Source organism: Eucalyptus grandis, chromosome 9 (genome assembly GCF_016545825.1).
Source record: "Eucalyptus grandis isolate ANBG69807.140 chromosome 9, ASM1654582v1, whole genome shotgun sequence".
Taxonomy (NCBI): Eukaryota; Viridiplantae; Streptophyta; class Magnoliopsida; order Myrtales; family Myrtaceae; genus Eucalyptus; species Eucalyptus grandis.
In genome coordinates, this window is record NC_052620.1 from 4,560,600 (window position 1) to 4,576,282 (window position 15,683).

A 15,683-nucleotide genomic window follows, 5' to 3' on the forward strand; every position below is an offset into this window, starting at 1 on the left:
TCTCGCCGACCAGCAACGTCGCTGCGTCATACCCTCTCCACACTCAGGTTCAACCCGCTTAACCATCACCGTTTCCACTCAAAACCCTCCTCGCCGCCTCGAGCCACTTTGTGGGATCCAGTCCTCGGTCACGCTGTCCACCGTTCCCTATGCATCTCCACTCGTCACCGCCGCCGTCTCGCCACACCGCACCTCCTACCACTTTGCCGTCCTCCGTATCGCTGCCGCCGTCGACACCGATCCGCCGTCCCAGCCCTCCATCGGCACGCGTCCAAAGCGAAAAGGAGGAGGCGTCACATCGGAGTCACGACCTCGGTCGAACCCAGTCGGCGGCCGGGTAGGGTTTCGCCTGGGTTGGTTTTGTTCGCATGGGCTAGGTAGATGTTGGGTTGGACGTTTTTATGAAAATAGGCCAAAATGGGTTTGGGCTTCGAGGTTAAAAAGAAAAAAATCAATATTTAATAAATAAAATCAAAAAATGATTATTTTCCAAAAAATCAAAAATAAAAAAAAAAAAATCCCATATTTTCCTTTAAAAAGCCAAAAAAAAAAAAAAAAAAAAAGGCCAAAAAAGATTTATATTTTCAAAAAAGATCAAAAATCCAAAAAATGCTTTTTATGTTCAAAAAATATGAAAAAAAAAAGATCCAAAATGTTTTTCTCCACAAAATGCATAGAAAAACCCTCAAACATCCAAAAAGCCTTAAGGTTTAAACAAGATTAGGTACCAAAGGGCATTAGTGATTAACTAGTATAATCAAGTCCCCGATCCTAATTTCTTTGGTTGCGCAGGAGCGAGTATTTCTCCCGATATTTCGCTTGGGTTTCTAATCGACCCACCCCAAACAAATTAGTGGCGACTCCGTTTTAAAATTAACTTACAGGTTAAAAACTTGGACTATTAAGTCGTGAATTGGTGGACTTGGGAGAGTCCGGGTTACGCTTAATAAACATAGCCAAACCATTAGCCTCTTTAGGCGCCCACCCCGATTGGGGTGTCAAGTAAAAGAGGTCACGATAACTTGGCGACTCCGCTGGGGATGGCTTTTTTTTTTTAGGACTTAGGCCATTTTATCATTGTTTAAATGCTTTACTAACTTGGGTTTTCTTTTCTTTTCTTTTGTGCAGGTTAATAGCTTAGAGTTTCTTTTATTAAAATAAAATATTTTGCGATTATAAACTACTTGGGCATCCTTAAATGTTTTAGCACTACACATGGCACACACAACCTGGCCGCCGGACCTGGGCTGCCATAGGATATCTAAAATGGTGTTAAGAAAGATAGGGCCTTGAACACGAGACTGCAATGTAGAGGTTGCCTTTCTTTTCCCCGAATTTCTTTAGCCAAGGTTAAGAGGGTATGCTGCTAACGCGAGACTGCGATAGGCGGATACCCTTTTAACTTCAACAAACCTTCTCAGTTAGAAATCAAGCCACACATCCCATGCGCATGTCTCTATGCTTGCCATTCTCTTTAAAAGCAAAGTAACTTCTTTACTTTTACTCAGTCTTTTTTTATTGGCCCATTGGCAATTTAAGGTAGGTATTTCGAGTCCCGGTTTATATGCGATGAGGGAGGATGATATCCAGTTTATTCCCGCTCCTAAAGCAGAGCTCTTTAGATGGTGGGGTCAATTGGACCAGTATGCCCAAGAGTGCGTGAAAGCTAAAGTCGGACATCTTCTATCGTTGATCCAAATCATTGTTCATCCCAAAGTCATACAAGCCATGGCACATTTTTGGTGCCCGAAGATGACTACTTTTATGTTTGGTAGGTTCGAGCTAACCCCAACTCTGGAAGAATACAGCATCATCATTGGAATGCCTCTCGAGAATAAGCTTGTTAGGCCATCAACGGGCATTATCCCATTGCGTGGGTTAGCACGACTTGTAAGAACAGAAGTCCATGTTATGTGGGAAATTCTTGAAAATAATCATGACACTTGTCCCCTAGCATTTTTGACTGCCTGTTTTGAAAATCAACCCATGACCCAAAAAAGTGAGATTTTCCTCCTGGCCTTTTTCAAGTTCATCATTTTCCCCCATCAAAGAAACATCATAAGTCCAAAGATGGCATGGATAGTTAATCAGATCTCAATGAGGCAAAATTATGTCAACATGATTGTAACCAAAACATTCTTGTCCCTCAATCGTTTTAAAGAAAACACGAAAAAAAAAAAAATCTTACGATTCTCCTCGAAAATTTTACAAGTCTGGTTCTTTTCTCACCTAAGTGAATTTCGATGCTTCATGCGATCGTCTGAAATGAATGATTTTGAAAATCCATTATAGAATTTTATGGTTTTAGGACCATACATTCCTAACCAAAGCTGTTTAAATTAGATAAACTTCATGAGAGACTCGGCTCCTGAGGCATTCCAATGGTGTGTTGATTGGTTCTATGAAGAAAGAGCTCGCTTTGCCTACCAACGCCGCCATCCAATTCCGTTGCTCGGCCTCACCGGTGCCATTTCCTATTTCCTATATCGAGTGGCACGACGGTATGGAGCTCTTCAGGAGATCCCACCGCCTTTCAAGAGGAAGGCCCCTTCACTCCTTTTCACCTATCAACGTCATGAATACACATTCAAGATTGACATTATCGAGGAAGCATGGAACAAGTGCCATCGCAAAAGGATCGTGGTACTTGAAGGGCTTGAGGGACAGGAAAATGCCCATCATGCCTCTGAGTCCTACATCCACAACCATCGCATCCCCACGAAACTAAGGCCATCAATCCCTCATCCAATCAGCGAGATCAGCCAGCACGAGCAAGTAGAGCTTATACAAAGGAATTTGGGAATAGGCTGGATACACATCTCAGAGCCGGTCCAAGAAAGCAAACATCCTCGCAAGAGCAAGGCTCCCCGTCGCACATAAATTTAACAGTCATGTGCCCCCTAGTGTTTATTTTGTAAAATTTTTGTCCCATTGTTTAGGGACTTCTGTTTAATACTTAGTATTTTGTTCTATCATTTTAATTTCAAGTTTTAGATGTCAAAAGTCTGTGATCTATAAAATCATCTTTTGATAAATAAAAAGCAGTTAGACCATTGCCATGGGTCAATCTTTGTTTACTTTCATGCTTATTCATGGTTTTTGCGATACCAGGTAATTATGAATCATCAACTATCAGCCACCCGCGAATGGCCTCACGTGATAGGGCCCAATCAGAATTATGTATAAAATCGCCTCGCCAACATTGAAGACAGCATAGGACAGATGCCCATTGTCCTTCAACAACTCTCGAGGCAAATGGAATACACTCAAGCCAAGCCCAACTCCGTAACTGCTTTAAACACCTTCATGACACCCGTGAATTTGCTAGAGGATGATCAACAGGATAGACAGTTTGTAAAGATCATGAAGAAGCTGAGCTAGCTGCAAGAGCAGGATCCCATGGACTTGTCTAATTACGCCGGCATTAAGATCCCTGAAGAACTCAAAGCACCTGAATGCGAAAGGTATGCTGATACCTCTCCTCCAGAGACCTACTTGCAAGCCTACCTAGTCCGAAGGATGATTCAATCGTACCAATCAAACCTAACTGGCCCCGCCTTGCGGTGGTACATTGTCAGGAAGATTAGTCTCCTTAAGACCTGAGGGGAACTAACTCATGCTTTCCACCAAGAATATAATGTTGACATCAGCCTCGACATTGTCCTGCCTTACGAAGAATAGAAGGTCGCAGAGCACGAGGAGCCGATAGTCGCAGAAATAGGAAAAGAAGATGTCAATGAAGCCTTGCATGATAAATGGGTGACTGAGCAATATCCTATTACTGAAAAGTTTCCCGCTGAGAAAGGTAAGGAGCTTGCTTACGAGGTCAATAACACAGAGCATGTTCAAGACCAAGGCATAGTAGGATAGCTCCCCAAGCTTACTGCTAGAGCTAAGGTCCAAAGAATACGGACCCTATCAACCTAGAGAGTGAAGCTCCACCATCTCCCACTCCCCTTGACGAAGTCCAACTAGCGAAACTAAGGGCTTTACTCAAAAGGTCCAGACCAGGAGTCAAGAAAAGAAGGCCTAAGCAATTCAAGTCAACACCCGCTACTGAATGTAGGCAAAACCTGACAACCAACGAGTTGCCACACCAAAACTTTGAGCATCCCCTAGGGTATAACTCTAAAGGCTATCATCATCTAAGGTACACTCCTGGAGGCTACTAGTCCCCAAAGTACAACCCCGAAGACTATCAGTCCCTAGGATACAATCCTGAGGGCTATCAGTGTTATACAGATGAAATTGGCCATTCATCATTTGACTGTCTCCCACCTGCACACAGGATCCAAAGCCCATTGAAAGAGGAAACATTCGTCTTTATCCGCCATGACTTGTCTCCCAATGAACTACTAAGCTTCTCACCTAACCATGAGGATAGCCTAAATGTCTCATCCTCGTTTGATGATTTTAACTTGGAAGAAAGCAATGGGATGATTTCGGTAGAATCCAGCTTTCCTGAACTGCAATGAATATGCAATGGGAAAACCAGTGGCTTAACCAAAAAGCACCAGGCCCTTCTTGCCCTAATAGGATCATGACCCCCGGAGAAATGTGGATAACTAATCTCCGCAAGTATAGCGGCACGACTTGCCCCGTGGCCCATTTGCAATATCTCTACGCTGAAATGAGTCAGTACTATAGTCCGATGTCATTCACAACTCAGGTTTTCCAAGAAAGTCTTACGGGGTATGCATTACAATGGTTCGTCGCAGCAGATATCTACCTCATAAGGGATTGGAATGAACTGTCTTCCGCATTCCTGTATCAGTATCAAAGCCAGATTGGAACTGAACTACCTTGCGAGAACTTGGTTCACTTTAGAAGAAGACCAATGGAGGATTTCCGAGCATATGCAAGGAAGTGAGAGGCTTTTATGATGCAAACCTACCCTCAACTAGCCAAAGAAGAAATGATAAAGCCATTCATAGGAGCTTTACCTCGCAAGCATCGTTATTAGTTGCATGGGTTGCACTTTCGTAGCTTCAATGAAGTGATCCTCGCGTGCGAATACTTCGAGTATACTGGAGGCAAGGAACTCAAAGGCGCTTGATTTCAGAACCAGCACTATCAAAGTGCTCCTTTTCATAGGAGTTTTCATGAGTTTTGCTTGTTTTTATAATTTCATGTTTTCTTATCATGATTAGTGTGCTACCATTGCATTTTCCATTCTAGTAATCTAATGTACAGTTATAATATTTTATTTTAAAAGCATGAGGCGGTATTCCAAACTAGCCTGGTGATGCTATCCAACCATGAAAAGAAAATATCATCCAAGAATAATACCGAAATTTTGGGCTTCCTCATGCTTTCTCCTCAAAAATATATACTTTTGAAAACAAAAAATATTTCATTATCAAAAGCTTTCGTCAAAACAAGATGTTAAATTTAATCATATTTGTCTTTCTGACTCATTCACTTCGTGTCTTAGAATATCATCCCCATCCCCCTTGACTTAATGTGATAAGGGGCATTTGAAGCTAGCACATCATGTGAACTCGCCGAATTCAAAGACACTCTTCCAAGAAGGCAGTGGGGCAAACAGAAAAGATCATCCCACTTCAAAAAAGGTAAGTTTTACTCTTTGAATATAATTTTGGAGATGATGTCCTCTCTCTTCTATTTTCAGGAAACGAAAGATAGGATGTAATAGGTACAAGCATACGGTTGAAATCAAGCCGTCCCTAAGAGCTCTGTGCACTCTACCTCGCTCCTGCTCAACTCCTTCTCAAGCCGGAGCAATATCTTTTCCTCACAACATGCCTAAGCAACTAGATGATGTGGTTTCATCAACGAGACTTCCAGCTTCGACAAGCCCAAAAGCACAAGGAATGAATCTTTTCTCTTTCTTTGAATTGGCTACTGTCAACAAGGAGAAAATCTAGACAGTTGAGGCAATCTCTAGCCCCTTCTTTCAAACGATGACTTAGGGCCTAGAAACCTCGCTTCATGCTCCAGACACATGTTCTCCCAAGAAGTGATTACCATCAAAAAATTGGAAGTTTTGATTGTCCATCTCAAATTCCATAAAAGCTTGAAGTACATGACTTTGCTCAATGCTACTAATGATCATATGGTCAAAGACAGAATTCCACAGAAGGAAGGCGTTGAAGATAAATCGACAACTATCAATTATGCATACATGGCCACGAATGAGAAAGGCCAATCGAAAGAGATGTCAAACTGAGTCAAGATGAAGAGGCCGTCATCAACATTCAGAGATCCCTAGGAGTCAACAAATACAAACTATAGAGGAAGGGTAATTTGGTATCGTTTCTAATACTTCCATTATCTGAGCCCGCTTTTGATGTATTTTCCCTATTGACAAGAAACATCATGATTCAAGATTCAAGCTTAATGGTTAATTTAGGCAAATCAAGTTACCCATATCGATTTACCTAACTTGGTATAAAAGGATGTGTTGTCCAAAAGCCAGTTCAATTAAATGAAAAAAGGAGTGCCCTACGGACACCACTGACGCTTTAGCCTAGTGGTGACCTAACGGAGTGAAAAAGTGCAGGACTTCATATTCTCCTGATGCCTCAGGTCTATCCAATCAATTGAAAATCAATGGAGGGTAATGTTGTATCGTTCACAATTGTTCAACTCCTGAGAGAATTCGTGACTAATACGTTCTTTCCTATCTTTTGTAGGATCACCTAACTGTCAAAAATAAGGATAACAAATCAATGAGAGGCATGACAAACTCTCCTAAGCGAAATGGCATCCTGAGTAATCGTCAAAGCAAATGACAGAAAATCTTTAGGCCTCAACTCACATTTGATTTTGGCCAGACTAATTGATCTACTTGTACATCTTCTCTTCTATAAGGGCAAAAGCAAAGATGCCCGATCAGATTCCTAATCCTTGGCTGATCATTCATGTGTCATATCCCTAATCAATAGGGACAACCATCGACACCCCTTTGTGAATAACCCTTTTGATGTTCAAAATTTAACAACACTATTCTATTGACCCTTAAAGCTACCAACAAGATCTTTTTGAGCCAAAACCATTCATTTGTTCTGAGAGTACAAACTCCACCACATTTAAAATGTTGCATGCCTTTTCCAAATGGATTTTGCATGATGATTTTGTCTGTTTAAATCATTGATTCCGTTGGAGACTATCAGAATAGACAGCCGAATAAAGGACATAGATTGTCCAAGCATGCTAGATGAGGCGCGTTAGAATGATGAAAAGCAAGCCATGTCCTACACACAGTCCCCTATCTACACACTTGTGAGATAAGTGCAGAAGATTCCATGATTACAGGGTAAAGAGTTCTCTCGCGAATGGTATGATAACCAAAACAGTGAGAGGCATTTCATTGCTCACCCCTTTGAGCTCCTTACACTGGTGAAGTTTCTGTCCTACCCCCTCGTCAAGAACCACCCCCACACTGGGGCAGATCAGAGGCGAAGCAGCATCACAAGGTGAAAAGAGAGATAGAAATTTTCTTGCTCGCACTTGCATCAATCTTTGAGTGTCTTTATTGCATATGAACACTCGCGTTAATTTAAGTGCCTTAGAATAACGAAGAGCAATTCCTTCTTTATGCACTTGTATGCATTGTACAACCCAAGTGAGTCTGTAATTTCACCCTCACATGGAGGCAAAACAGAAGTTACTGTCATAGCCCAGAGTGCTAGCTGAAGATGAAGACTCAAGAGTCTAACGAAAGTGTCGTGCCTAAACCTGCCTAGGCTAATTCCTCTGACGACAAGAATGAAAAACAGGGGCATAAAAAAGCAGTGTACCTAGTAAAAGCAAAGTCAATGCCATAAATGAAGAACTGGAATAAAAAATAAGGGTATGAAAAAGCAGTGTGCCTGGTAAAAACAAGGCCAATGCCCCCACAATAAAAAATACAGCCAAGAAAAAGTTGATGTTGTGGACCAAAGAACCTCCATTTGACAGTGAGAAGAAAGACCAGTGACAAATGCCAAGATAGTCACCAACTCTCACCCTCTTACACATGAATCAACCTATATTGCATCACATTGTAAAAGTCTCTTCAGACTAGGACACTTCAATTAACATAGGATTTCATATGTATATAAGCATCGCTCGAAGAAGTATGAGCAATATTACTCTATCTCTTTTCACAGGGTTCTTGACTTGTAAACCCAGAGATGATCATGCAACATTTCGTCCATCAGCTTCGACCTCGATGGTCTCCTTTGATGAGCTGCTGGCCAAGACTTCATCACAATTTCGACAAAAACCTCTCACATTGGTAAAATCGTACCGTTTGCGAGAATACTCGGACCCCTGCTGACATGATGATAGTGAGAAGTGTGGTCCTTATAAATCCTGCATCAATGGTCAGGATAGCTTTTTCCATGAGAGAAAGTGGAAAGTCCCTCATCTGGCATGCTCAAGACATCTACATTTGGAATGAAGGTTGTCTTTCAAATTTTCCCCAATGGAATCCGGATGATGCAAAAACTGACAAAATTGTCATGCATGAATCCCATTTAAACTCATGAATTTACAACATATACAATCATGTGTGCATATTGTGCAAATAACAAACATACTCTCAGAAATCAGAGATATTTCCAGGTAAGCATATCCATATCCCCATTTGTCTTAAAATACCTACCACCGTCCAGGTACTCTCTTATTGACACTCAACCTATTTGAGTCATCCTTTGAGTTTGGGTGCCTACTACTATCTAGGTATCCTCATTGTCTTTGAGTACCGGCCACCATTCGGATGCTCCCTTTTCCTAACACTCGACCTGTTCAAGTTGTCCCAGAGTATTGATACTTGTGATTGACCAAGTATCCCTTTTATCTTTGAGTACCTACTGCTATCTAGGTATCCCCATATCGTCAAGTACCCACCGTTGTCCAGGTACTTCCTTTTCATGACACTCAACTTGCCCGAGTTGTCCCCAAATAATATTAGTAGCTGTTCAAGCATTCCACTGCTTTGTGTGCCTGCGATTACCCAGGTATGCTCTCTTATCATGACACTTGGACCTACTGAAGTGGTCCCTGAGCGTAGCATTAAATATTTGTGTCCATCCAAATATTCCACCTTTGTACACCTATGTGCCTGCAGCCATCCAAGTAAGCCTCGTGCTACATTCAAATTCCCAATTATCAGGAGGTGAAAGATCTTCACGAATATCTCAGGTACGCCATTGATTCTTCCTTAAGAGTTAGGACTTGTGATCATCTAGGTACCCCTTCAATACTTGTGATCATTCAAGTATCCTCCAAGAGTTTGTATTTATGATCATCCAGGTACCCCTTCGATACTTGTAATCATCCAAGTATCCTCTAGGAGTTTGTACTTGTGATCATCCAGGTACCCATTTGTACTTGTGATCATCCAAGTACCCCTTCGATACTTGTGATCATCCAAGTATCCTCCAAGAGTTTGTACTTGTGATCATCCAGGTACCCCTTCGATACTTGTGATCATCCAAGTATCCTCCAAGAGTTTGTACTTGTGATCATCCAAGTACCCCTTCAATACTTGTGATCATCCAAGTATCCTCCAAGAGTTTGCACTTGTGATAATCCAAATACCCCTTCGATTCTTGTGATCATCCAGGTATCCTCCAAGAGTTTGTACTTGTAATCATCCAAGTACCCCTTCGATACTTGTGATCATCCAGGTATCCTCCAAGAGTTTGTACTTATGATCATCCAACTACCCCTTCGATACTTGTGATCATCCAAGTATCCTCCAAGAGTTTGTACTTGTGATCATCCAAGTACCCCTTCGATACTAGTGAACATTCAGGTATCCCCCAAGAGTTTGTACTTGTGATCATCCAAGTATTGTCTCCCAACAAACAGATGCCCTGAGAAAGGTCGGCGCATCTCCCGTCAAGGCGACCAAAGAAAGGTTCCGGTCCTAAACAAACCACTTATTGCTCTAATAAGCGACTGAAGAAAGTTTCGGGTCCTGGAAAAGCAATTCCCCATCAAGGCAACCGAAGAAAGGTTCGAGTCCTAAACAAACCACTTATCGCTCTAACTAGTGATTGAAGAAAGGTTCAGGTCCTAGAAAAGCAATTCCCTGTCAAGGCGACCGAAAAAAGGTTCGAGTCCTGGAAAATCAATTCCCCGTCAAGGCGACCGAAGAAAGGTTCAGGTCCTAGACAAACCACTTATTGCTCTAACAGGCGATCGAAGAAAGGTTCGGGTCCTGGAAAAGCAATTCCCCGTCAAGGCGATCAAAGAAAGGTTCGGGTCCTAGACAAACCACTTATTGCTCTAACAAGCAACCGAAGAAAGGTTTGGGTCCTGGAAAAGCAATTCCCCGTCAAGGCGATCAAAGAAAGGTTCGGGTCCTAGACAAACCACTTATTGCTCTAACATGCAACCGAAGAAAGGTTTGAGTCCTAGAAAAGCAATTCTCCGTTAAGGCAACCGAAGAAAGGTTTGGGTCCTAGACAAACCACTTATTGCTCCAATAGGCGACCGAAGAATGGTTCATGTCCTAGAGAAGCAATCTCTTCATGCAACAGGTAAAATGACGTCTTGATACTTGCCAAAACTCGGGGTTCACACCCTATCTCATTCACTCCCAGTAAGTAACTACATGTACCTTTTTACCTGTCTTAATATGTGTAATGTCATATTGCTCATTTTTTACATAGGACGCTAGGTCCCAAATAAGATATAATCTATTGCATATGTATAGACAAAATTTAGGTATTAGGTTTGTCTTTGAATGCAACCTCTGCGAACTCACCTTCAAAGAGGGAGTTCGTAGAGAGGTAGCTGTTGACACCTAAATTTTGATTAGGTTATTAATTAGGCCTTAATTTCTCTTTGTTTTTCCTTTTTCAGATAATAAATAATAAATAACAAAAACAGCAAAAAATAAATAAGAAAAAAATGAAAAGAAAACAAAAAAAAACAAATGCAGCCCAGCCCTTTTTTTCTCGCGCGGGTCCCCACGGCTTGGCCCGCGTGACCCGGCCCGGCCCCCTCTTTCTCCTTTGTCTTCTTCCTCCCATCTTCTTCTTCCTTCCTCCTTCTTCCGCCTCTGCAAGTCACGCGCGGCGACCAAGACGCGCTCGAGCACAACCTACAACAGAGAGAGGAGCGTAGGCCGATGGCTGAGAGGACATGGCATTGAAGGTGAGCATGCCTTCGTGGAAGGGGGAAGAATTGACGCCGATTCGGCTGGCGAAGGAAGGCCGGTCGGCACACCAAGGACCACCAGCCTAGCCTCCGTTGACCGGCATCCCCCCGCCTATAAATAAGGTATTGAGGAGATGGCCAAAAGACACACATAGAGAGCGAAAGATCAATGGCTGCAAAGCTTCGAACCTCCCACTGAAAGACTTCAGAGGGGGGCCGAGGACGAGCAGACCAAGATCCGGCGACACGGAGATTGCAAGCTCGGAAACCTTCTCCTGAGAGACTTCACGGGAAGGCTGAAGAGCGAGCGAGAGAGAGAGCGGGTCGTGAGCTTAAACGACCTCCCACCGAGAGACATCGGGGGAGGCCGCCGACAAGCAAACCCGCGGAGAGGAGGGAAATCAGAGGGCGTAAGGGGTTGAGCGAGTGGGTTTCAGAGAGCAGGGGTCGGTGAAGGCCCAAATCTGGGGTCGATTTAGCTTCATCGCACCCCCGACGCCACCTTGAGTCGTGCCCGACGCCGTTGCCACTCCAGATCTGCGAAGCTAAAGGCCCGATGTCACCGCGACCGCTACTCTACTACTCCACCACCGGCGACTCCAGCTGATCCGTCGCCACTAACGACTCCACCCGATCTCGCATCCCCGATGCTGTCTCACCGACCAGCAACGCCGTCACGCCATACCCTCTCCACAAACAGGTATCAACCCCGCTTAGCTGTCACCATTTCCGCTCAAAACCCTCCTCGTTGCCTCGAGCCACTGCGGGATCCAGTCCTCGGTCGCGCTTTGTCCGCCGTTCCCCTCTGCATCTCCACTCGTCACCGCCGCCATGTCGCCACACCACATCCTCCTACCACTGCTGTCCTCCGTATCACCGCTGTCGTTGACGCCGATCCGCCATCCCAGCTCCTCCGTCAACGACGTGTCCAAGCGTAAAGGGAGGAGGCATCGCATCGGGTCACGACCTGGGTTGGACCTAGGTCGACGGCCGGGTAGGTTTTCCACAGGTTGGTTTTGTTCGCGTGGGCTAGGTAGATGTTGGGCTGGAGTTTTTTATGAAAACAGGCCAAAAATGGGTTTGGGCTTCTAGGGTTAAAAAGAAAGAAATCCGGGCCAGGCTGCGTTGCGGCCGTCCAAGTATTGCGCTTGCGGCCTAGGTCAAACCCAACCTAGGGAACCGACGGGTCGTTAAATATTATATTATATTAATATAATATAATATTTTAATAAATAAAATCAAAAAATAATTTATTTTCCAAAAAATCAAAAATATCAAAAATATCCCATATTTTCCCAAAAAAGTTAGAAAAAAACCAAAAAATATTTATATTTTCAGAAAAGATCAAAAATCCAAAAAATGCTTTTTATGTTCAAAAAATATGAAAAAAAAGATCCAAAATGTTTTTCTCCACAAAAATGCATGGAAAAACCCTCAAACATCCAAAAGCCTTAAGGTTTAAACAAGATTAGGTACTAAAAGGGCATTAGTGATTAACTAGTGTAATCAAGTCCCCGATCCTAATTTATTTGGTTGCGCAGGAGCGAGTATTTCTCTCGATATTTTGCTTGGGTTTCTAATCGACCCACCCCAAACAGATTAGTAGCAACTTAGTTTTAAAATTAACTTACAGGTTAAAAACTTGGACTATTAAATCGTGAATTGGTGGACTTGGGAGAGTCCGGGCTACACTTAATAAACATAGCCGAACCATTAACCTCTTTAGGCGCCCACCCCGATCGAAACGCCGAGAAAAAGAAGTCGCGACAATTACTAGCCATCTTATGTTTTGGGCTTGTATCACATTTTATCAATTTGTCTCGTTCTAAACTTGTCGTGTTCTAGACTTGTGTCATGTTCTGCACTTATGTCATTCTAAACCTACCACATTTTGTGCTTGTGTCATTTTGTATGTAAAGTATGAGTGTTCTTCTAAGGTAGACTTTATAATGTGGACTTAAGTCTGAACATATTTATTCGTAGATTTTACATCTGAACATATTTAACTTTAAAATCTAGACATAGTCTAAATAAATTCAACTTCAATATAAAGTCTATCTTTTGGTTCTTTCAAGTGTAATCCTTGATTTGCTCCAAAAAAAAAAGTGTAATCATTGATAATATTATTTACATGTTCTATCATCTGCATAGCAGCTTGTGCATCTTTCACCGAGTTACTTAATCATTAAACACATTGATAGCTTTTGATTTATTTTGTCATTTCAAAACATTATAAGGGATTTTTCTAACAATGGATACCAACCATATACAAACTTAGTTAGATATAAATGTGAGTGATATCCAAATTTGTAACTAAATAAAAGACAGATTATAATTCTTTTTAACTCCTCATGGTTGGGAAGAACGGAAATACAAGGGATTTGAGTTTGCCATTGAGCCCGATGCATCAATTTTTTCGTATAAATTTCGAAATGGGCCAAGCTACATAAAACCTTAAGTGCACTTTTGTCTTTATATTGTCCCTTTCTCTTAATGTTTATTATTTATTGCTTGTGGAATAGGACCACTTTGGTCAGTTTTAATAAACGCGTCCTATTCTAATGACAAATATGAGTCCATTGGAAGCGATCAAGTCTCGAGACCTTCAAATGCCCGATTGATTATACAGACTCGAACGAGTCTAACGTGAGAGCACATGGTAAAATGAGGAACCAAACTTAAGTTGCGTATCGCATACCGCACACGTGTAGCAAAAAGGCAATGCCGTTCTTTAACCATTAAGCCAATTGCTTTGAGGCTGAGTCAGCCAAAGTTTGACTGAGGCCTGTACTGCAAAATTGTCTATTGGCGAATATGATGCCATTCTTTAATTCGTTTGCAAGAACAGCGTACACAAGGGAGATTAAGGTGGCCGCAAAGCTGATGAGATCTCATGATAGAACCAAGGTTTCATTGATGCCGGCATGGTGGCCTATGAAGCACAAACACGTTTTGGAACCTTCCGTGTCGTGTCGGACACGTGTCGGGGAGTCTAACACGCTCGGACATGCAATCAACACATTTCGGAAAATCCGACGCATGGTCAACTCTTCTCGACACACTCCGACTCGCGTGTCCGAAATTGCAAGAAGCTGGGTTTCTGGAGTAGGTCCGCAAGCGTGAAGGGAGAGTGAATTATTGTAGAAGGCGATGGAGGGTGGAGATGAGGGCAAGGGAAAGGAAGCGAGGCTACGGAGGTGAGACTGTAGTGGTGAGGCCACGACGGTGAGGCCGCAACTGTAAGAGAGCATTGGAGGAAGAGAGAGCGAGGCAACCAAGAGGGCCACGACTGCAATGCCGTGACAGAGGGCCGGAGACAAGGCTACGACCACAAAGGTGGGAGGGCTAGAGGCAAGGCAGCGAGCAATTGCGATGAGGCGACCAAGAGAGAGTATAGATTGAGAGGAAGAGGATCGTGCAATGAGGAGGAGGAAGCGGCCAACGTTTTCTGGGGGTTTCCAAGGTTGCTCTTTTTGCTTTAGGAAGAAGAGCAAAAAAAAAGATAAAGATTGGGGATGCCGTGCAAGGAGGAGGAGGCGGCTAGGGTTTAGGTTTCAAAGGAAGGGCAGAAAAAATAAATAAAAAATGGGGGTGCCGTAGAGGAGGAGCCTAGGAGGAAGAGTAGATGACTAGGGTTTGGGTTTTCAAGGAAGAGCAGGAAAAAAAAAATTAAAATGGGGATGCCTGTCCAATTTGGCGGGATTTTTCGTTTTTTTTTTTTTTCTTTTCATTTTTGGAGGGGGAGGGTGGAGGGTGATTTCAAGAAAAAGATGAATAATGTTAAATAATGATAAATTATAATCACCGTAAAAGATCATAAACTTATTTAAATAAGTTGACTCTACTCTTTATTTTTGAAACAATCATATGTATATATAAAAATATTATTTATTATATAATGTGTCTTAAAGTATTAAAATTCTCTACTTTTTTAAAAATGATGTGTCGTGTCGTGTCGAACATCGTGTATCTATGTCTATGCTATATAGATGATGGCAGGAGGTCAATGCTCTCCCTTGGTCAATTTTCTAATCATGAGTCGCTTAAAAGTTTTGACCGCAATTCGGTGTGGTGCCATGATAATTAAGTTCTCGGTTTAAGAATTGTTGTACCATTCAAATAATATAATGTCTAGTGCACCTAGAGAACCCTTGACAAGTCTTATGTCGGAAAAGCATTTAATGAAACTTTCAAACCAGTCAAATCATATGGACTTTGATAACTAATGGGAAAAAAGGGTGGTTGCTAACCAACGCTTGAATCTTTCCAAGATGATCTTAGCTTAGCATTTTCACTAAATTAATCTAGCGATTCGCAGCAATCAAACATAAGCAGAACACGAAATTCCCATTTACAATTGCACAACATTTAAATTGGAGATTAAGGTTTCGATGAAGAACATCTGACCATGCTCTCACCAAATTAATTTTTCCATTAAGAGGAGCTTAAAGGAAATTCAACCACATAACTAGGTTTGGTGCCACGTGGCGGTGTGGGAGTTTTTACTAAGCATCCGATCGAGAAAACGACAGTCACACCTCAGATTGAAGGATTAGAATATTCAA